Source organism: Chiloscyllium plagiosum, unplaced genomic scaffold, assembly GCF_037043375.1.
Source record: "Chiloscyllium plagiosum isolate Xiang-an unplaced genomic scaffold, Cpla_swu_hap1 HiC_scaffold_9, whole genome shotgun sequence".
Classification (NCBI taxonomy): domain Eukaryota; kingdom Metazoa; phylum Chordata; class Chondrichthyes; order Orectolobiformes; family Hemiscylliidae; genus Chiloscyllium; species Chiloscyllium plagiosum.
In genome coordinates this window covers 53,944,641-53,967,351 of record NW_028270147.1, presented here as the reverse complement: position 1 = coordinate 53,967,351, position 22,711 = coordinate 53,944,641, and the positions used below count along the sequence as shown (strand labels likewise).

The 22,711-nt window shown below is 41.6% G+C and overlaps 1 protein-coding gene across 9 annotated transcripts in view; it reads left to right on the top strand.

Annotated features, from left to right (window-relative positions):
• The first annotated feature begins 9,246 nt into the window (after positions 1-9,246).
• The window catches only part of fggy (FGGY carbohydrate kinase domain containing), a 369,292-nt gene continuing 355,827 nt past the window's right edge, over positions 9,247-22,711 (top strand). For 7 of the 9 annotated variants that reach the window (XM_087990634.1, XM_087990630.1, XM_087990633.1 and 4 more), the window contains exon 1: positions 9,305-9,381. The gene's annotated coding sequence lies outside the window, so the exon portion shown is untranslated. Of the gene's footprint in view, positions 9,382-11,229; positions 11,319-22,711 lie in introns of those variants that run through there. The other 2 variants (XM_087990626.1, XM_087990627.1) reach the window with 2 other exon arrangements.

Here is a 22,711-nt window from a genome sequence, read left to right as displayed (position 1 = left end):
GTGCGTGTATTGGGACTGTTGCATGTATTTTTGGACTGTTGCATGTATTTTTGGAACAGCAAAATCGGGTTTGGGTAGGATAGGTTATCGTGTATTCTATTATCTGTTCTTGGTGTTTCATTCTGTAATTATGTGAATAAATTTTGTTTGTTTAAACCTTTGCAGTCGACCAGGCTAATTTACACCGCAAACATCCACTATACACCTAGCTAAATGAATAGCGAAGTTACAGACTGGGCTACCTGCTTAAAGAGGTTTTGAGGGCTTTGGCCCATCCATAACAGATTGGGGGCTCTTTTCGGGATTTAAACAGTGAGTGGTAGGTGTTAATGTCTTTTATTTCAGGTGTTGATTTGGTGGTTTAAACAGCGCTCGGATAACAATGGCACTTTCAGTCACCAAGGAGGTTCTGGAAGTGGAAGAAGTGATCTTGGGGGTTTGTACAAAAGGCAAATAAGACTAAGCTGTGGGAATTAACATACAAGCTGGGGATGAATTTACTTCCTAATGTGAGGAAAGATTTCAGCAGTAGCTCAGTATTTAAATTTGCTGGAAACACTGGGATGTGTAGAAATGGCAAGAATTCAACTGAAAATGAAGCAGCTTCAGTTTGAGGTGAGAGAGAATGAAAGGCAGCAGAAATGAATCAGTTAGTGTTATGATTAGAATCAGGAGAGAGAGAAAAAGAGAACAAAGGGGTCTATCAGACGAGTAAGAAAGAAAGAGTTTAAACTTCAGAAATTGACACTTAAAAAGGGAAGTCAGCATAAAAGAATGGAAGATGAAGGCTGAAGTTAGGCTTAGTGAGGATGAGCAAACCCCTGGTAGTCAAAAGCCTGGTGAGAAGCTATTTAAGTATATTCAAGCATTCCCTAAATTTGATGAGAAGCATGTGGAAGTCTTTTTCATCTCATTTGAAAAAGTGGCTAAACAAATGGAGTGGCCAGTGACCATGTGGGTTTTGTGGATCCAAACCAAATTTGTAGATAGAACTATCACTATCAGAGGAGGTATCTGGGGAGTATGAAGAGATGAAAAAAGCTACCTTAAGTGCATATGAGCTCGCACCAGGAACCTATAGACAATGTTTCAAGAATCTAAGATTGGGATCCTGGTCAAACCTATAATGAGTTTGAAAGAATCAAAGTAATTTTGATAGGTGGATAAGAGTTTTAGAAATAGAGCAAACTTATGATGCCCTTAGAGAGACAATTATGTTGGAGGAGTTCAAAAAATTCACTGCCCGACATCGTGCAAACTCATATGGAAGAGCAGAGAGTTAAAATGGCAAGGTTAGCAGTTGAAGTGGCTGATGACAATGAGTTGGCCCATAAGCCACAGTAGGGCTTCCCGAATCAATTTCAATCCGTTAGGGCAAAAAGTTGGGGAAAAGAGAAATCCTCACATGGAAAGGGAAAGGTAGATTTCAGTGAAGATCATAAGGAGAACTTACCACAGGGTAAAAAGGAAACCCCTTGAAGGGGTCAAAGAAGGTAAAAAGCTCCAGTGTTTTCATTGTGATAAAGTAGGGCACATGAAATCAGTGTAGGTGGGCTAGGAAAAGCACAGAAAAGCCAGACGAAGGAAAGCAAGATGAGCCTGGAAGTTTTGTTAGAGTGGTGACAAAAAGCACAGTGGAAGCTAGAAAGCTGTATCAGAGTGTACAAGCTGATCAAAGGTTGGTTAAAGAGGAAGTTTCGGATCTGCTTAGAAAATATACCTGCAAAGGTAAAGTTTATTCATATGGGCCAGGTGTAGCAGATAAAGAGGTTACAATATTAAGGGACAAGATCTTTTTAGCCTGTGATGCTGAAGCATGAGGATATATGTACTCCTGAAGGACTACTGCCAGAAAAGGTACTGGTAACAGGAATTCATGATGAGACAAAAAGCGCTCAATTATGTAAAGTGAGGCTAAAATGTCCAGAAAAGTGTAGAGAATTTGTGGTGGAAGTACTGGACAAACTCTCAGCTTCAGGAATACAATTTGCCTTTGCGAATTACCAGTAGGGGTGCTGCCTACTGTAGTTGAAAAGCCAGTAGAGACTCAAGCATGTGAAGTAATACAGGATTCTTATCTGGGAATCTTCCCTGATTGTGCAGTAAAGAGGTCACAGAGTGACCAGCTGAAGGAGAAGAGATCAAATGGTACAGATAAGGAAGCTGAAGTAGCATTAGCAGAGACTGTGTTCAATTAGTTGGTTGAGATAAAATAGGAGCAAATAAACGATCATGCAAATATCTTTACTTCAGCAAAACTCATTGAGTTGCAGACGAAAGATGAAAATTTAAAACAGTTGTATCAAAAGGCATGTGCAGAGAAAGAGTCTGAATGTATCCCTTTTGTTATTACCTGAAAAATGATGTCTTAATATGAGATTCATCAAATTGTATTGCCAGTGGGGTACAGAAGGGTGTTGTGAGTGGCGCATGAACTACCACTTGGAAGTCATTTAGGAGTGAGGAAAACACAGGTTAAAATACAAAGGCATTTTTATTGGCCTGGACTGCACAAGGATGTAGTTGAGTTTTGCCAGATGTGTCATACATGTCAGGCAATTGGAAAACCACAGGTGGTAATAAAACCTGCACCGTTAATACCTATTCCAGCATTTGAGGAACCTTTTACAAGAGTCTTATTTGATTGCCTTGGTCCTCTAACAAAAAGTGAGAATCTGTATTTGTTAACAATAATGGATGCATCAACAAGTTTTCCAGAGGCCATCCCATTACACAATATCATAGCTAAAAGGATTGTAGAGGAATAACTCAATTTTTTTAAACTAGATTCAGATTACCAATAGAGATCCAGTCAGATCAAGGGTCAAACTTCACATTAAAACTATTCAAGGAAGTTATGGACAGCCTTGGCATAAACAATTCAAATCTACTGCATACCATCCAGAAAGCACTAGAAAGATGGCATAAAACACTAAAGACCATGTTGGGGGCTTATAGTCAGGATTATCCAGATGACTGGGATAAAAGGATTCCGTTTGCACTTTTTGCGATCAGAGATGCATGAAATTAATCGACCAAATTCAATCCATTTGAATTAGTTTTTAGGCATGAAGTGAGAGGACCATTAAAATCGATTAAGGAAAAATTAGTAAGTCAGAATTCAGAGACCATACATTTGGACTGTGTGTTAAATTTTAGAGAACGACTAAATAGTGCTGAGGAGTTGGCTAGACAGCATTTAAAAGTATTGCAGCATGTAATGAAACAGAAAGCGGACAAGAAATCAAAAATTCTCAATTTTGCTATTAGGAATAAGGTATTAGTGTTACTTCCGGTAACAGGTGAACCTTTAAAAGCATGGTTTAGTGGACCTTATCAAATCGAAAGGAAATTGAGTGAGGTGAACTACTTGATAGGGACTCCAGATTGGAAGAAATCTCAGAGTGTGCCACGTGAATATGCTCAGAAGGTGTTTTGACCGGAAAGGAAAGCAAGAGAAGGTGTTAATGATTACAGCACAGAAGGAAGAACCAAAGTTCAGAGGATTCTGAACAGGACATGCCTCAAATCAAATTGGACGAGGAAATTAACAAAAATTGGGATAAATTATTGGGTTACCTTCCTGAGAAAAATCAAAATGATCTGAAAGACTTAGTACTATCACATGGAGAGATATGCGGATATAAACTAGGAAGTACTAACCTAATTGTGCATGATGTAGATATAGGAGATGCTGTTCCAATTAAACAACATCCTTATATGCATATCCCTCTAAAGTTGGCACAGGTTCAGAAGGAGATTGAATACATCCTCCAAGATGACATAATCAAAGTGAATTACAGTGATTGGAGCTCACCCACAGTAATGGTGTCAAAGCCAGATGGTACCTAGTGGTTATGTGTAGACTTTTGCAAAGTCAATGCAGTTACAAAACCTGATGCACATCCAATTCCTTGGTTGGAAGGCTCATTAAAAAGGTGAGACAAGCAACTTATGTTTCTAAATTCGACTTGCTTAGAGGCTACTGGCAGGTACCCCTGTCAGAAAGAGCAAAGGCAATTTCGGCTTTCCTAACACCAAATGGATTATATGAGTTCAAAGTCATGCCAGTTGGTATGAAAAACACTCCAGACACATTTCAGAGACCAACTAATAAGGTCATTGCTGGATTACCCAACTGTGTTATGTACATCGATGACCTGGTGATTTTTAGTCACTCATGGAAGCAACATGTACAACATTTATCGGACTTGTTCGATTGACTTCGGAAGATAGGCTTGGTGGTAAACCTAGCGAAAAACCTAGCCAAAGCCCAAGGCATTCTGGGCCAGGTTATTGGACATGGACAAATGGCTCCACAGGATGCGAAAACAAAAGTTATTGGGGAATTTCCCACACCATCGACAAAAAGAGCTGTAGTACGATGCCTAGGATTGAGTGGATTTTATTGAAAGTTTGTGTGGAATTTTAACAGTGTGGCAGCTCCACTCATTGAATTACTTAAAAATGGCAAGTTGTAGCGGACACTGACTGTCAGAAGGTGTTTGATAGCCTGAAAATTGTGTTAACCACAGCCCCAGTATTAGCCACACCTAGGTACACAAAGCCTTTCAAGGTGGCTACCAATGCCAGCAATGTGAGTGTCAGTGCTGTGCTCCTGCAGGACGATGCTAAGAAGATAGAAAGACCTATTGGGTATTTCTCCAGGAAACTGTTCATCAGCAGAAATATGCAACAGTTGTGAAAGGGAGTTTAAGCATGGTGTTGGCACTACAACATCTCAGTGTTTATATTACCAGCAATGCACCTGAGATGATTGTATACATTGATCACAATACATTGAAATTTGTGCAGAAATTTAAGGGCAAAAATGCCAGACTGGAATTAGAGCTTGTTGTTGCAACGATTCAATTTGACAATTGTGCATGTGGCATGTCGAGAAAACATGATTGTCGTGGCCTTGTTGAGACTCGAATGAGACATGGGGGGGGGTTCGGTGGTGGGAGTACCACAGACTAAACTGAATGTAGTTCTGCATGTGTATAGTCAGTGTAATGTATATGTGCGTTTTAGAATACTAACCAATTTTTTTTAAGGGGTTTTAAAAATGAAGCCATCTTTGGGTATTTATGGTTCATTTTTTTAAGGAGGTAGGTGTCACAAAGCTGGTCCTTTTTCTAAAATTTACTGCTTCCTTGATTTTTTTTCAGAGGGCTTGTAAAACAGCCCAGGCTCCGAAAGAGCAGAGTTGATGTAGAGATGAATGGTTTATTGAGGTGAATTTGTTTACCCCTAAACAGATGATACCTCAGCCAAAGGCTCTCATGTTTTAGAAATAACTTGCATAATGAAAGGGGAGTGGCCGATCCTGGCAGCAGAGATTTTTAGGTTCAGTTGCAGCAGGGGATGTGTGAAACATGTTGCTGACTTCTCTCTCGCCTTGCAAACTGTAAGTTGCCTGTGCTATGTTTTACTGTTTCTGCTAAGGGATGTTTTTATTGGGACTGTCGCATGTTTCTTCGGAACAGCATCATTTAGTCGGGTTTAATAGGATAGGTTATCGAACATTCTATTTTCTGTTCTTTGTGTTTCATTTCATAATTTATAAATAAAAACAGTCGATCCAGCTAATTAACATTATGAATACTCCCCCCGATGGGCTACATCCTAGAGGTCTGAGGGAGGTGGCTGAAGAAATAGCGGAGGCGTTGGTTGTAATCTTTCAAAAGTCACTGGAGTCAGGGAAAGTCCCAGATGGTTGGAAAATTGCTGTTGTAACCCCCTTGTTCAAGAAAGGATCTAGACAAAAGATGGAAAACTATAGGCCGATTAACCTAGCCTCAGTTGTAGGTAAAATTCTCGAATCCGTTGATAAGGATGAGATTTCTAAATTCTTGGAAGTGCAGGGTCAGATTAGAACAAGTCAGCATGGATTTAGTAAGGGGAGGTCGTGTCTGACAAACCTATTAGAATTCTTTGAAGAGGTAACAAATAGGTTAGACCAGGGAAACCCAGTGGATGTTATCTACCTAGACTTCCAAAAGGACTTTGATAAGGTGCCTCATTGGAGACTGCTGAGTAAGACGAGGGCCCATGGTGTTCAAGGTGGGCTACTGGTATGGATTGAGGATTGGCTGCCTGACAAAAGGCAGAAAGTTGGGATAAAAGGCTTTTTTTCAGAATGGCAGCTAGTGACAAGTGGTGTCCCGCAGGGTTCAGTGTTTGCGTTGAGGCTGTTCACTTTATATATTAATGACCTGATGAAGGGACTGGGGGCATTCTGGCAAAGTTTGCCGATGATATAAAATTAGGCGAACAGGGAGGTAGTTCTGACGAGGTGGGGAGGCTGTAGAAAGATTTAGACAGTTTAGGAGAGTGGTCCAAGAAATGGCTGATGAAATTCAATGTGAACAAATGCGAGGTCTTGTACTTTGGGAAAAAAAGAATACAGGCAGGAACTATTTTCTAAACGGTGAGAAAATTCATAAAGCCGAAGTACAAAGGGATCTGGGAGTGCTAGTCTAGGATTCTCTAAAGGTTGACTTGCAGGTCGAGTCCGTGGTTAAAAAAGCAAATGTAATGTTGTCATTTATCAAAAGAAATTTGGAATCTATCACCCTGATGAAGAGCGGCGCATCGAAAGCTAGTGTGCTTCCAATTAAACCTGTTGGACTATAACCTGGTGTTGTGTGATTTTTAACTTGGAATTTAAAAGCAGTGATGTGCTACTGAGACTTTATAAAGCTCCAGTTAGGCCCCATTTGGAATATTGTGTCCAGTTGTGGGCCTCACACCTCTAGAAGGACATACCGGCACTGGAACGTGTCCAACGGAGATTCACACGGATGATCCCTGAAATGGCAGGCCTAATGTACGACGAACGGCTGAGAACCCTGGGATTGTATTCATTAGAGTTTCAAAGGTTATGGGGAGATTTAATAGAAATTTACAAGATAATGCATTGCTTAGAAAGAGGGGATGCTGGGAATTTGGTACAGTCAGGCGGTGATACTGAGACCTGTGGGCACAGCCTTAGAATTAGAGGGTGTCAATTTAGAACTGAAATGAGGAGACATTTCTTCAACCAGACAGTGGTGGGCCTGTAGAATTCATTGCCATGGAGTGGTGGAGGCTGGGACGATAAATATCTTCAAGGCAAAGATTGATAAATTCTTAATCTTACAAGGAATTAAGGGATACGGGGAAAGCGCAGATAAGTTGAACTGAAATGCCCATCAGCCATGATTGAATGGCGGAGTGGACTCGATGGGCCGAATGGCCTTACTTCCACTCCTATGTCTTCTGGTCGTAATAGCCACTATGCACCTAGCTAAACAAACAGCAAAGTTATTGTCTGGGCTATCTGCTTAATGAGGTTTTGAGGGGTCTGGCCCAGTCCATAACGAAACTCTCCACTGGTTGGAGTTGTACTTACCAATAAAGGAAGATGAAGGCGACTTCTGGAATCTGAAGATCTAATTTCCAGAATATTTATGTAGTATTCCCTTCGGGACTGTATAAGACTTAACTATCGTTTGCTGTTCCTTCAATTACTTTCCCTCTATCAAAAAGAAGTAGGGATGTTTGCTGATAATTTCATGATATTCAGTCCAATTGTTGGATACTGTAGCAGTTCACAACTGCATGCAAGAAGATCTAGATAATATGCAGGCTTGAACTTGTTACATTCATGCTAAACAATTGCCGAGCAATACACCTCTCTAGACTAAACATGTCTAACTACATCGCCATGACATTCACTGGCATTGCATTATCAAAGCCCTACCATTTATATACTGCAGATTAACATTAACCAGAAATGTAGCTGGGTTGGCCACAGATACACTGTCTACAATAGCAGGTCAGAGGTTCAGTGTTGCACAGCTAGTAAGCAAACTTCTGACTGGCCAAAGGCTTTCCATCAATTAAAGTTCCAAATGAAGAGTATGAGAGAATACTTGCCAATTTCATGTATTTGAGCAACTCAACCACACTTGAGAAACTCAACACTGCATGGATCACAACGGTCTACTTGATCAGCACTGTCATCCATCTTAAACGTTCACACCTCCATCACCTGCGCAACATGCACCATCTCAAAGCACAGCATCAAATCACCAAAGGTTTTTTTAAAAAAAACATCAGCTCCACTTACCTTTCAAATTCATGTCACCATCTTGGCTTGGAAATATATTTTGTTTATTTATTGTGTTGTCAAAATTTTAAAATTCTATACTTAGCAACACTGTAGGCACCACCACTTTCTCAAGGGCACTATAGATTGGACCTTTCTAGTGATATCTACATCTCACAAATGGACACATTTTAAAAATCCTTAGTATATTTTTCAAAGCATAAAATTGTTCATTTTGTCAAATTGACAGAAAGGCTACAAAGACTATCTCAGTGGGACCTCAGCAATGTTGGGGTGGCATGGTGGTTCAGTGGTTAGCACTATTACCTCACAGTGCCAATTCCCAGCTTGGGCAACTGTCTGTGTGGAATTTGCACATTCTCCCCATGTCTGTGTGGGTTTCATCCCACAATCCAACAGATGTGCAGGTGAGGTGAAATGGCCATGTTAAATTGCCCATAGTGTTAGGTGCATTAGTCAGCAGTAGATGTAGGGGGATGGTTCTGGGTAGGTTACTCTTTGGAGGGTTGGTATGGACTTGTTGGGCTGAAGGGCCTATTTCCACACTGTAGGGGATCTAATCTAAAAATCAGCCAGAACACTATTTATATTGCTTCACACCAACTGGAAAGCAAAATACTCAAGACCCAATCAGAAGATGCTTGAATGCCAAACAACTTTCTCCTAACATGTAAAATATGAAGAGAAATTTTCACAGAAAATGACTTTTTCTCAGAGTTCTCTCTATAACGTTTCTCAGGTTTGCACATGTCAGTGTGCTGGCGAGTAACCTTCAATTCGAATCTCCAGCTCAATCCGGGAAGGCCAGCAACCTGAGCAACACACAGGGTTCTGGGCTCACCGAAGGCAGGAGAGTCCCAAGTGTGAGTGTTGGTCCGATTCCAATTGAACAGTGTTTGACACAGGAGAGTGAGTAGGCGCTCAGGCCGCTTCAAGTCCCCATCCACAGTAACCGGTTAAACCGCGGGCTGTCGCATCGGAAGCACGATTCCTCCGCACAGCTTAGACTTCGGGACAAAATCAGAAACTATGGGGAGGGGAGGCAAAAGTAAATATCATTTGATTTTTTTTTGCAGCGTAAGTAGGACAAATCTTAACTTTCGATATTTCAAAGAGAAATCCGTGGGAAGCACAGAAACACTTCACCACCCTCACACGGGCACACACCACAGAAGTTTAAAAAACAAAGTGCACTTGGATCCATCCGCTCTCCGTAGTTGTGGCGCACCGAGGTTACATAGCGGAGGCAGAGCACGGCCGAGCGGGTAGGTTCACATCAATTACACCAATCATCATCATCATCGTCGTCTTAGACTGTTCAGAAAACCAACACTCCCTACTTCCCTTCCTGTTGGCACCTTACTGATAAACTGGTTGCAAACCGAGGCGAGTACGGCACCGCCCGCTCTTCCACTCTCCGAAGTGGTCATTGTGAGCTCGGGCCCGCCAACAGTCTTCATCCCTTCCCCCCCCCACCCCTTCCTGTCTCCATGGCGACAGCCGCCGTGCACCCTGGGAGAGGGAGTCCCAGGTATGCTCTGTATTCACTGTCAAAAACATGAGGCGCAAAAGTCATATATCCAAATACAGCGCTGTACAAAACCCAAGAAAAAAATACACAAGCCGGCGGCTCCTGACTTCAATGGCGGCACTTGTTTATCTCGCCATGTCGCCTTCAGTCTCCTTTTCTTAGGAGAGACGGAAACCGGTCAGCTGGGCCAATGGGTGCTGTTGCTGATTCGTCGGCAAACAAGATTATCCATTAGTTCCCCTTTCAACAGAGTTTTCACTGTTGGAAAAAATTGCGTCTTGCGTGTTTCAGGGGAAAAAATACTGTTGATGCCAAAATTTTGAACCACAAGGTTGGCACTGTTGGGCATTCAGTGGGTCAGGTTAGCATTCAATTCAAGAGGGCTAGAATACAAGAGCAGAAATATACTGCTGAGCCTGTGTAACACTCAGATCAGGCCGCATTTGGAATATTGTGAGCAGTTTTGGCTCCCATTGCTAAGAAAAGAGCTGGCGTTGGAAGGAGCCCTGAGAAGGTTTAAAGTAATGATCCCAGGGATGAAGGGACTGTCATGAGGAGCGGTTGAGGACTCCAGGTCTTACAGGAGAATCGACGTTTTAGGCATACGCCCTTCTTCAGTTCTCCTGCTCCTGCCTGACCTGCTGTGCTTTTCCAGCAACACATTTTTCAGCATACAGACATGTGGCCTAGTGACTAACACTGCTGCCTCATAGTGCCAGGGACCTGGGTTTGATCCCTGCCTTGGGTACTCTGTAGATTTTGCACCTTCTCCCAATGTCTGCGTGGTTTCTGCCAGTGCTCCAGTTTCCTCCATGGTCCAAAAATGTGCAGGATAGGTGGATTGGCCATGCTAAATTGCCTTATGGTGTCCATGGATGCGCAGGCTAGACAGATTAGCCATGGTAAATGCAGGGTTACAGGGATATGGAAGGTCTGGGTGGGATGCTCGACAGAGGTTTGGTGCAGTCAGCATGGACCGAATGGCCTCATTCTGTACTGGAGGCATTCTATGATTCAGTGACAGTACTTCAGTACCTGAACTGTCACAAACAGTACTAAACATTGCAGAACTATCAGCAAACATCGCCACTTCTAACCTTATGATGAAAGGAAGGTCATTGATGAAGCAGCTAAAAATAACTGAACCTGGGACACTAATTTGGGCTCTTGTGGTGTAGTGCTAGCATCCCTATCTTTGATCCAGAAGCCTGAGTTTAAGTCCCAGATATGTTGTTACATATCTGAACGGGTTTGTCAAAAATATAGATCTGAACAACGTTCAGACTTGGGCTGAGAAGTCACAAGTACCGTGTGCACCACACAATTGTCAGGAGTCAACTACCTCTAACAAGATTGTCTCTTAACCAAATCTCCTTTATTTATTAGCATTACCTTCATTCACTCCCCGTCTGTTAACATCCTAGGGATTGCTATTGATCAGAAACTGAACCAGACCGATCGGATAAATACTGTGTTACAACAGCAGGTCAGAGGCTGGGAATTGAAGGCCATCCTGTGAAGGGTGATGCACCTCCTAACTAGCCAAATGCTGTTCATTATTTTTTACAAGACACAGGTCAAGAGTGCGATGGAAGACTCTCCGGATAAGTACAGCTCCAACAACACTCAAAGTGCTTGATGCTACCCAGGAGAAAGCAGCCTTCTTGATCGGTACCCCATCTTAAATATTAATTCCATCTGCCAGCAGCACATTGTGATAGTCACGTGCACCATCTGTGCAAAATACATTGCAACAAGGTGGCACAGTGGTTAGCACTGCTGTCTCACAGCACCAGGGTCCCAGGTTCGATTCCAGCCTCCAGCGACTGTGTGGAGTTTGCACATTCTCCCCGTGTCTGCGTGGGTTTCCTCCGGATGCTCCGGTTTCCTCACACAGTCCAAAGATGTACAGGTCAGGTGAATTGGCCATACTGAATTGCCCATAGCGTTAGGTGCATTAGTCAGAGGGAAATGGGTCTGGGTGGGCAACTCTTCGGAGGGTCGGTGTGGACTTGTTAGGCCGAAGGGCCTGTTTCCATACTGTGGGGAGTCTAATCTAATTTACCACATCTCCTTCAGCAGCACCTTCTAAATTCTCATCCTCTGCCATCTAGAAGGACAAGGGCAGTTTGCACTTGGTTACCCCATTGCCTGCAAGTTCCTCTCCAAGCTACACAATAACCTGATTTGGAACAATATAACCATTCCTTCACTGTTGCCGCATCACAATCTTGGAACTCCTTAACAATGTTTTAAAAGGAATCAAACCAGATAGGCTGTCGTACTTCATGAAGGCTACATACTACCATTGAGATTAGGGATAGGCAATACAGTATATGCTGGCCAAATCAGTGATGCCTATATCCCATAAAACAATTTTAAAAATGAGGAGGGAGTAACAGTTGGCATTTATATACTGTTTTTAATGTAGTAAAATATCCAAAACTACAACTTGCATTATAAAACGCTTTTATTATACAGTTGCCTGGAAGACACTTCAGACAAAATTTGAAAGTTTGTCACATAAGAGAAATTAGGAATCACAGTCTAAAGTTTAGTTTAAAAAGATGTGGATTTCAGGGAGCATTCGTAAATGCAGAGCAAAAAGTACAGAGGCAGAGAGGCTTAGAGAGATAATTCCAGAGCTTAGGTTTGAATTCTGTAAAGGAAAGAAGGCACTGTGCCATGGCCAAAATTGCACTGAAACTCCTTTTCCAGAAGTCCTGTCACCTCAATGCGGCACGGTGGCACAGTGGTTAGCACTGCTGCCTCGCAGCGCCAGAGACCCGGGTTCAATTCCCGCCTCAGGCGACTGACTGTGTGGAGTTTGCACATTCTCCCCGTGTCTGCTTGGGTTTCCTCCGGGAGCTCCGGTTTCCTCCCACAGTCACAAAGATGTGCAGGTTAGGTGAATTGGCCATGTTAAATTGTCCGTAATGTTAGGTAAGGGGTAAATGTAGGGGTATGGGTGGTTTGCGCTTCGGCGGGTCGGTGTGGACTTGTTGGGCCGAAGGGCCTGTTTCCACACTGTAAAGTAATCTAATCTAATCTAATCTAATCTATCATTTTATTGCTGGGTGTTGTTACAGGGGATGAACATATTTCATATGTGGTTTATCAAGGTAGGGCTGCAATTGAAAATGAAACTGTCTTCAAACAGAAGCAATTTTTATTACTGGGATTCCCAAAACACAATTTGTGGGCTTTGGACTTTGGAGGAAAAGGTTTGAACTGAGGAAAGTTATTTGAAGAGTTAGGTAGACTTTTGGGATTCTTTAGAATAGATATAAATGTGCTTGAAAACTGGATAAGTTGTGTGCGGTTGTCAAATTGTCATGTTAATTAAACCAAGCTTTTAAAGTTTTTGAAAAAATTCAGATGCAAGTGAAAGAAATTGGCGCTAGCTGTTTCCTTCGTTGACATAGCGATTATTGCTACTTCACAGTTTGCATTGCCTATCGTTATCACTGTGTGGGCCTGTATGTTCACAGTTTGATTGACAGCTCCAAGTAGTTATAAGAATGTTAACATTGTGGAGATATGAATAAAATTATTTGTGTTAACATGAATGGAAACATTGAAGGAAATGTTTGTTTTTGTCAGGATTAAGAATTATGAGATTTATAAATGTATTGTAAGAGCTTTTGTCAATTATTGTTTTTTTCAATTAAGTCTGTAATAGACACATAGAATGTTATCACCATGGCTAACTATGCCTGTTCAATAGTAGGTACTGGCTGAGTTGGCATAGAGTATCCAAGAGTAAATGGTAGTGGGTGGGAGGTATGCATAGACCTGAGGTGGCATTAAGTTTGTCTGGGGTTTTAAATGGCTATGAGGATAAGTGGGGGAACGGTATCAGGATTATATGAATTGGCACTAAGTTGGCATAGGGGCTTTAATACATAGACGTAGGAAATAGGAGCAGGAGTATGCCATTTGGTCTATTAAATCTTCCCCTCTGAGTGAAGAAATTCCTCTTTATCTCGGATGTAAACGTTCTACTTCTCAGTATGAGACTGTGTCTCTTGATTCTTGAACTCCCAGCAAGCTGAAACATCCTTCTTGCTTCAACCTTATCAAGCCTGAGAAAAGTTTTGTATACTTCAACGAATATATAGGTCCAGGTTCACTCTCCTCATTCTCTTCTTGTAGGACAATCCCGCCATTGCAGGAATCAACTTATTCTTTGGCACGGTGGCACAGTGGTTAGCACTGCTGCCTCACAGCGCCTGAGACCTGGGTTCAATTCCCGCCTCAGGCGACTGACTGTGTGGAGTTTGCACGTTCTCCCCGTGTCTGCGTGGGTTTCCTCCGGGTGCTCCGGTTTCCTCCCACAGTCCAAAGATGTGCAGGTTAGGTGAATTGGCCATGCTAAATTGCCCGTAGTGTTAGGTAAGGGGTAAATGTAGGGGTATGGGTGGGTTTCGCTTCGGCGGGTCGGTGTGGACTTGTTGGGCCGAAGGACCTGTTTCCACACTGTAATGTAATCTAAAAAAAGTATATCTTTCTTCAGGTAAAGAGACCAAATTGTGCATTACACCAAAAAACTATATAAATGAATCGAATCATGTGTTGGTATAAGTTAAAACTAAGTTGATATGTGGGATCTGAGGGAGACATGGGGTGGAAAGGCAATGGTCAAGGAGGATGTAAAGGTCCACGGGTATGGCATGCAGGGCAGGTGATGAGTGCGTCTGAGGGCTTGAATACTGTTGTTGCTTTTCTTTTTTGAACAGCTTGGGCAAAGTCCCAGAGCAATGGTGCGAGCCCTTTTAGCATCCCACCTCTGCATATGACAATGCCTGCATTAGCCTTTGAATTCTTTCCATGAGTAGTAGGTCTGACTCCAGCTAGCACTTGCAACTCTGGAATGAAATCCAGTTATTTCAAGCATGTTTTCCTGAGTCAGTTTGCAGAATTATGAATTTTCCTGATGCCAATTGTGTTAGAAATGAAAATTTGGTCCTTAGTTTCTCAAGGCACCACTACCACAAATGGAGCAAAAAAATGGATCACATATGTGACTTGAGTTAGAGGAGGGTGGAGATCTTTGAAGATTGTAGGACTGGAGACAGTTGCAGTGCTAAAAAGGAAGAGGCCATGGAGCAATTTTTAATTCGTTCATAGTATGTCGGCTTCTCAGATAAGGCCAGTATTTAAGACAAATTTACTCTTGAAAAGCAGGTGGTGAGTTTGCTGGCTTGAATCACTGTGGTTGACATGGTGTAGTTATTCCATGGTGTTATCAGGTTTCAGTATTTTTACCTAGCAATGATGAACAAACTGCTAGATATTTCCAAATCAGGATAGTGTGTAACTTGGTGGGGTGCTTGCAAGTGGTGCTTCCCACTTCCCTTGGTTATAGAGATCACAGATTTGTGAAGTGCTTCTGAAGTAGTCAGTGAAATGCAGCAGTTCATACTATAATATTCCAGCACCCTGCTGTCTTGTTCACCTGGAGGCTGGAAAGGCTTTTGGGAATCAGGAGATGAGTCATTCACACAGAACGCCAAACCTGTGACCTGCTTTTGTTGACACAGTATTGACGTGTCTATTCCAGTTAAATTTCTGGTTAGGCTAACTCCCAGGGGATTGATGGTGGGACATTTTGCTGAATATAATGACACTGAGTGTGAAGCAGATATGATTAAGTATTTTGGAGATGGCCCTTGTCAGGCATCTGAGTAATGTGAATGTCACCTGCCATTTACCAGTTCAAGCCTAAATGCTCTCTAGATTTCTCACATAATGAAGCTTTCCAAGTTTGTGGAGAGAACAGTCAGCTTCATTATCTAAGGATTGCAAATAAAGCCTGAATATCAATCCCATTTATAATGGAAAGAAAGTCATTGATGAAGTAGCTGAAGATGTTGGGCTGAGGATACTGCACTGAGGAGCTGATAGACAAAACAGGCATGCCAGTGTTAACAGAGAGCATGAAGGGGAGTAAAATCTGCCTCTGACAGATGATGAATTGTTTGAACATAGTGTTTCTGTGAATTGGGTCAGGAGAGATTAGTGAGCTGATCTGTTAAAAAGCCAATTGCTACCTTTTGCCCTTTTTAGATTATAAGTCTGTTTATTGTGAAGCATGAAAATTTAAAAAAATTATCTGAACAATTTATTTTTAATGTAAAAATTCCAAACCTGATCCTTTGGAATTTCTCCTTCAGGCTTTATATGCTTATGTCTTCGGTGCCAACACAAGTGAATGAATGTTTTGTGTACCTATTATTTAAGGTACAAAGCCCATGTAACGACTTGTTTTTGCATGCTTGAACTGTTCTTGAGTCAACAACTTTTTGCGAGCTGTGTCAGGTTTTTCTTTAAAGTTGTCAAACACCTTTTGCTAACTTTCTGAAGGCATGTGTATTCTCATCTCTGTTTTTCAAGATGTACCATGAAGGTGCTTTTTTGACTCATACCAAATGCTCCATTTCCAAATTTAAGCCAATCTTTAATTTGACAGTCCAAAAAATCAAATATGTCACAAATGGAATCTTGCCATTTGAAATTTTAATCCATTCTGTTGAGTAGATAGCAAGGACATTCACCCAAAGCTGACTAAGCACATTAGGTCTTACTGGTGTTCCCATATGTTCTGTGTGCAGTCTCTTGCCACCAGCTTATCATTTCCATCCTTGTGGTAGTTAATTTAAATATGCATTTAAGGAAAGCTGCAGTCTTTATTAAAAGTGATCCTACTGTTTGGATTGATAGGCCTTTATGTTTTTGGTTAGAGTGGTGCTGGAAAAGCACATCTGGTCAGGCAGCATCTGAGGAGTAAGAAAATCCACGTTTCGGGCAAAAGCGCTTCATCAGGAAAGGCCCTGATGAAGGGCTTTTGTCCGAAACGTCGATTTTCTTACTCCTCAGATGCTGCCTGAACAGCTGTGCTTTTCCAGCACCACTCTAATCTTGACTCTAATCTCAGCATCTGCAGTACCCACTTCTGCCTTTATGTTCCTGGTCTTGCTGGTCACATTTCATTCGACCAGGCACCTTTGCATTTCCTTTCCTCTTCCCCCAATTACAAATTGAAAGTGAAATGTGGGAGATTTTGTACAAAAGGGAGATGGAAAGATTTAGAGTTGATATTGACCACTCCATGAAAGTTTTGAGTTCATGTGAAATGGCTAGCAAACCAATGCTGTGTTCTGTATATAGCTGATGAATTTACTGTTGATATTGATGCTTCTGCTCAGGAATCCCATAGAGAAAGGTAAAAATAAGTGGGAAGGCCAGCTTTGGTTCATGTCCATTGACTAAACCAAAGTTTTCAACACTGTACAGCTCAATTTTATTGACTTTCATGCACCCAAATTCAATGTGGCCATTATAGGAGCTATACAAAAATGTTTTCAGAGTGTTCAAAGTTAGTGAGCGACATAGAAACCAATTCCAGTTTGGGAAAAAGGTTAGGCTGGTGTATCACCCATTCTAGCAAATTTTGAGATGATTTGTAGCTCAGGTTGAGGTTCTGGATGTAGTTTTCTGGCTGAGCTGGAAGGTTCATTTTCATGAAACAAAACTTTGTTTCAGCAAACCTACATCCATCACCCATTCTTTTTAATGTGTTGGGAGAGATAATGAGGCTGTGCAAGAATTGTTACCAAAAAGATGTGACTGCATACTCGGAGGGCATGGCTGATGAAATTTCAGGTGTACAGATTGCCCCACATTCATAGCCAGATCAAAGGAAAAGCTAGAGATTATCACAGACTTAGTCAAAAGGTACAGAGTTTTTGAACTGAACATAAAAGAGACAAAGACCAAAAGAGGCAATGGTCTAGATTGGCCTAACACAGAGATAGTGAATAAATTCAACTATGTGTGTTCAGTGATAAACACAAAAACTATGTCCAATAATATGTAATAGAGGGGTTAATTCAAACTGTGTAATATGCTAATAGGATAGAATGCACATCCTCAGGAAGTGATATATTGTAAGACAACCTTACTGAATCTTGTATAACACTGTAAAAATGCTAATATAGTAAAAGGTATTCCAATAGAAGTTAACATTTTCCGAACAGAATTTTTTATTGCAGTCTGGATGTAACTATGTCTGACTAATTGTAGTTGAGAGGTGATTTAACCTTAACAAAGCTAATTCAACTGAGCATACCAGCTGAGGTTAGGAGGCAAAATCAATTAGTGATTTGAGATGGCAGAAAAAAACTATATCCCAAAAAATGAATGACTCGGTGGAGTATGGTAAATTTAAAAGCAGAGGAGCGGCTTAACAAAAGCAGAAGAATTAGGAGGCATATCCACCAACAGCTCCAGCTAACTGATCGGTGAGGGAAGAGAAAATATTGGTGTAAAAATTGATCTATCAATGACTAATGCCATTTTTGCAAGAAAAATGGTCACTTTCAGGTTGTACATTGCAGGAAGAAACCTGTGCAGAATAAGCCTTTGAAAGTTAGCAAGATTTGTGAAAGAGAAAATATCAATGATATTGAGCTGACTTTCCTTGGAAGGATTCATGAACCAAGCAGAAACTACTGGAGTGCTGAAATCTTAGTTGATGAAAACATGATTTGCTTTAAGTTAGACACAGTCTTGCTTCTTTCTGATGCTGAACAAGGTTGGAGAAAGGTTCTCTTCAGCCATCACAAAACCTCAAATGGGCTAGGAAGGGTAGAACTCAAGTTCATAGGATAATGGAATGCAACCCTCCAATCTAGAAAAGGCAAAATTACTGAAATCTTGTTAGATTAGATTAAATTACTTACAGCGTGGAAACAGGCCCTTCGGCCCAACAAGTCCACACCGACGCGCAACCCACCCAGACCCATTCCCCTACATTTTACCCCTGCCCCTTACACTACGGGCAATTTAGCATGGTCAATTCACCTTACCTGCACATTTTTGGACTGCGGGAGGAAACCGGAGCAACCGGAGGAAACCCACGCGGACACGGGGAGAATGTGCAAACTCCACACAGTCAGTCGCCTGAGGCAGGAATTGAACCCAGGTCTCTGGCGCTGTGAGGCTGTAGTGCTAACCACTGTGCTACTGTGCCACCCATTGTGTGTGATTCTGAATTAAAATTGCTCAGTCTAATGTAGGCAAGCCTGCATGGACTTATAATTCATTTACGGAGAAGATTTGGAAAACCAAGTAGCCAAAAATAATTCAGAGCTGAATTTCTATAGCTGTTCAGAGTACGAGGAAACCTGAAGACAGCATTTCATATCACTCTACACAAAAGCCTGTTTGACTGTTTACACCCAGAAAAAATAATTACCAACTCTTGCCTAAGGCGAAGAATAAAATTGATTATACGTTGAAAGGAGCAACAAACTGTGTTTGAGGATGATCCCAGCGCCAAAGCCCAATCTATCAGAACCTGTGTAGTTTCTACACAGCTGACCAATGCAGTTGAATCTGGAAAGAATCCTGTGTTGTCTGTGGATGATAGCTTGGTGCAATTGGAAACAAGTTTAATCTTCATGAAGTTGGATGCAAAGAATGTTTTTTCGTAACTATCACTCGCTGAAGATTCTAAGTTGCTCATAACATTCATGACACCATGCGAGAGGTTTTTGTTTCAATGGATTACCCTTGGGCATCACATCAGCATCAGACATCTTCCAAAAGACAATATCAAGTGTTCTTCAAAGACAGGGTGGAGCCATATGTTACAGGAATAATGTTCTGATCCAAGGATTCATTCAAACAGAACATGACACGAGAATGCAAGATGTGCAATAATGCCGAGGAGGACTCTGACGCAACAAATGTGGGTTTTCAGAGGCAGCTGTCAAATTCTTTGGGTGTAACTGGTGATTATCTTTGCATCCTCACTCTCCATGGGAGTAGTACCAGCTGATTGGAGGGAGATGAATGTTGTTCCCCTGTTCAAGAAAGGGAATAGTGAAATCCCTGGAAATTATAGACCAGTCAGTCTTATGACTGTGGTAAGCAAGGTACTGGAAAGGAATTTGAGAAGTAGGATTTCTAACAATTTGGAAAAATGTAGTTTGATTGAAGATAGTCAGTATGACTTTGTGAGGGGCAGGTCATGCCTCACAAGCCTTATTGCGTTCTTTGAGGACATGACGAAGGTCGAATGGTGGATGTGGTGAATATGGATTTCAGTTTTATAAGGTTTCCAATGGTAGGCTCATTCAGAAAGTTAGGAGATATGGGATACAGGGACATTTGGCTGTCTGAATACAGAATTGGCTGGCCGAAAGAAGACATCGAGTGGTAGACGCCTGGAGGTCAGTGACCAGTGGTGTCCCACAGGGGTCTATTCTTGGGCCTCTGTTCTTTGTAGTTTTTATAAATGACTTGAGTGAGCGAGTGGAAGGGTGGGTTAGCAAGTTTGTCAATGACACAAAGGTCAGTGGTGTTGTAGATAGAGTGGAGGGCTGTTGCAGGCTACAACATGACATTGACAGGATGCAAAGCCGAGCTGAGAAGTGGCAAATGGAGTTCAACCTGGACAAATGTGAAGTGATTCAGTTTGGAAGGTCGAAGTTGAATGCTGAACACAGGGTTAAAGACAGGATTCTTGGCACTGTGGAGGAACAGTGGGATCTTGGGGTCCCATATACATAGATCCCTCAAAGTTGCTACCCAAGTTGGTAGGGTTGTTAAGAAGGCTTATGGTATTTTGGCTTTCATTAACAGAGTGATTGAGTTTAAGAGTTGAGAAGTTTTGCTGCAGCTCAATAAAACCCTGGTTAGACCATACTTGGAATATTGTGTCCAGTTCTGGTCGCCTCATTACAGGAAGAAGGTAGATGCTTTAGAGAGGGTACAGAGGCGGTTTACCAGGATGCTATCTGGATTAGAGGGCATGTCTCATGAAGAAAGATTCAGTGAGCTAGGGCTGGAGAGAAGAAGGAAGAGAGGTGACTTGGTGGAAGTGTTCAAGGTAATGAGAGGCATTGATAGAGTAGATATCCAGAGACTTTTCCGCAGGGCAGAAATAGCTATCACGAGAGGTCATTGTTTTAAGGTGATTAGAGGAAGTGATTGGGAGATGTCAGACGTCGGCTGTCAGAGAGTGGTGGGTGCATGGAATGCACTGTACTGGTGGTGGTAGAGTTAGAGACATTAGGGACATTTAAGCGACTGCTGGACAAGCACATGGATGGCAGTAAATTGAAGGGTGTGTAGGTTAGGTTGATCTTAGATTAAGGTAATGCTTGACACAACACCTTGGGCCGAAAGGCCTGTACTGTTCAATGTTCTATGTATTGTAAATGCATCCAATGTCAAGGTTTATCCACAGAAGACAAGGGCATGCAAAGGGCTTCCAGATCCTCGAAACATAACAACACCATAGCTTTAAGGTTTCGTGGGCATGGTAAAGCAAGTTGGGAAGTTCTTGCCCAACTTGGCTGTTGTCAGTGAACCACAGGACAATATGTGGTGCTGGGAGGAAGCACAACAGATGTCATTGGAAGATCAAACAGATATTGGTATCACCTGATGTCTCACTATGATCCAGAGAGACCTATTGTCATTGCTGCAAATGGGTCTTCTTCAGGGGCTTGTATTCTTCCAGATCTATATAGATGGAAAATTTAGAAAAATTAGTTATTAATCCTGTTCACTGACAAAGTTCAAACAGTGAAAAAACATTAGCTGCTAACTAAACTTTTGAAAATTTGCAGATTATGTTCCCAGTCTTCAATTCAAAATAAAGACAGACAACAAAGCCTTTGTGACATTCCTAAATTCTAAGGAGTTAGAAAAAGTACCTCATGAGTATAATGATTCGCAGAAAGGATTATGAGATTAGATGCAAAGGTGGAGTATGTGCCATGAAAACAATAGACTATAGCAGATGCTGTGAATTAGAAATTCTAAGAAGAAAAGGTCACTAATTGGTGTTGTCTATAGGACACCAAATAATAACATCTCATTGGCTGGCAATAAACAAAGAAATAACCATTGCCTATAAAAATGGTATGGCAATTATGGGGGATTTTAATTCACATGTCGATTTGTCGAATCAGCTCTATCAGGTAGCCTTGTGGAGTTCATTGAGTATATCTGTGATAGTTTTCTTGAACAGTATGTAATGGAACCGATGAGGGAGCAAGCTGTCCTAGATCTGGTCCTGTGTAATGAGATAGCAATAATTAATGACTTCATGGTTCGGGATCCTCTTGGAGGGTGCAATCACAGTATGATTGAATTTGAACACAAATGGAGAGTGTGAAGATAAAATCCAATACCAGGGTCCTGTGCTTAAACAAGGGAGACTACGTTAGGATGAGGGAGGAATTGGCTAACGTAGACTGGAAACAAAGACGTCTGGTAGGACAGTTGACTAGCAATTTTTTAAAGTGCTCAGCAAAACTTTATACCAGTGAAAAGGAAGGACTGTAGGAAAAGGGTTAATCTGTCATGGGTGTCTCAGGAAATAAGGGAGGCTATCAAATTAAAAGAGAAGGCATACAAAGTGGCCAAGATCAGTGGGAAACTAGAAGGTTGAAAAAGCTTTAAAGGTCAACAGAAAGCCACAAAAAGAGCTATAAAGAAAAGTAAGAGAACATGTGAAAAAAACTAGCTCAGAATATAAAGATAGATAACAAAAGTTTATATAAATGTATAAAATGGAAAAGAGTGACTAAAGTAAGCATTGGTCCTTTAGGGGAAGAGAAGAAGGATTTAGTCGTGGGATATGAGTAAACTGCTGAGACATTGAACAGGTATTTTGTCTTGGTCTTCACAGTGGACGACACGAATAACATGCCAGTCATTGACAAAGAGACAAAGGTAAGTGAGGACCTGGAAGCAAACATTATCACAGAAGAAGATAGTGTTAGTCAAGATAATGGAGCTAAGGATAGACAAGCCCTGATGGAATATATCCCAAGGTACCATAAGAGAAGGTGGGAGAAAAAGCAAGTGCACTTGGGGTAATTTTACAAAATTTGCTGAATTCTGGGGCTGTTCCACCAGATTGGAAAACAGCAAATGTGTTGCCACTGTTGAAAAAGGGAGGTAGTCAAAAGGTGGGGAATTATAGACCAGTTAGCTTAACTTCTGTAGTGGGGAAGATGCTTGAGTCTATTATCAAGGAAGGA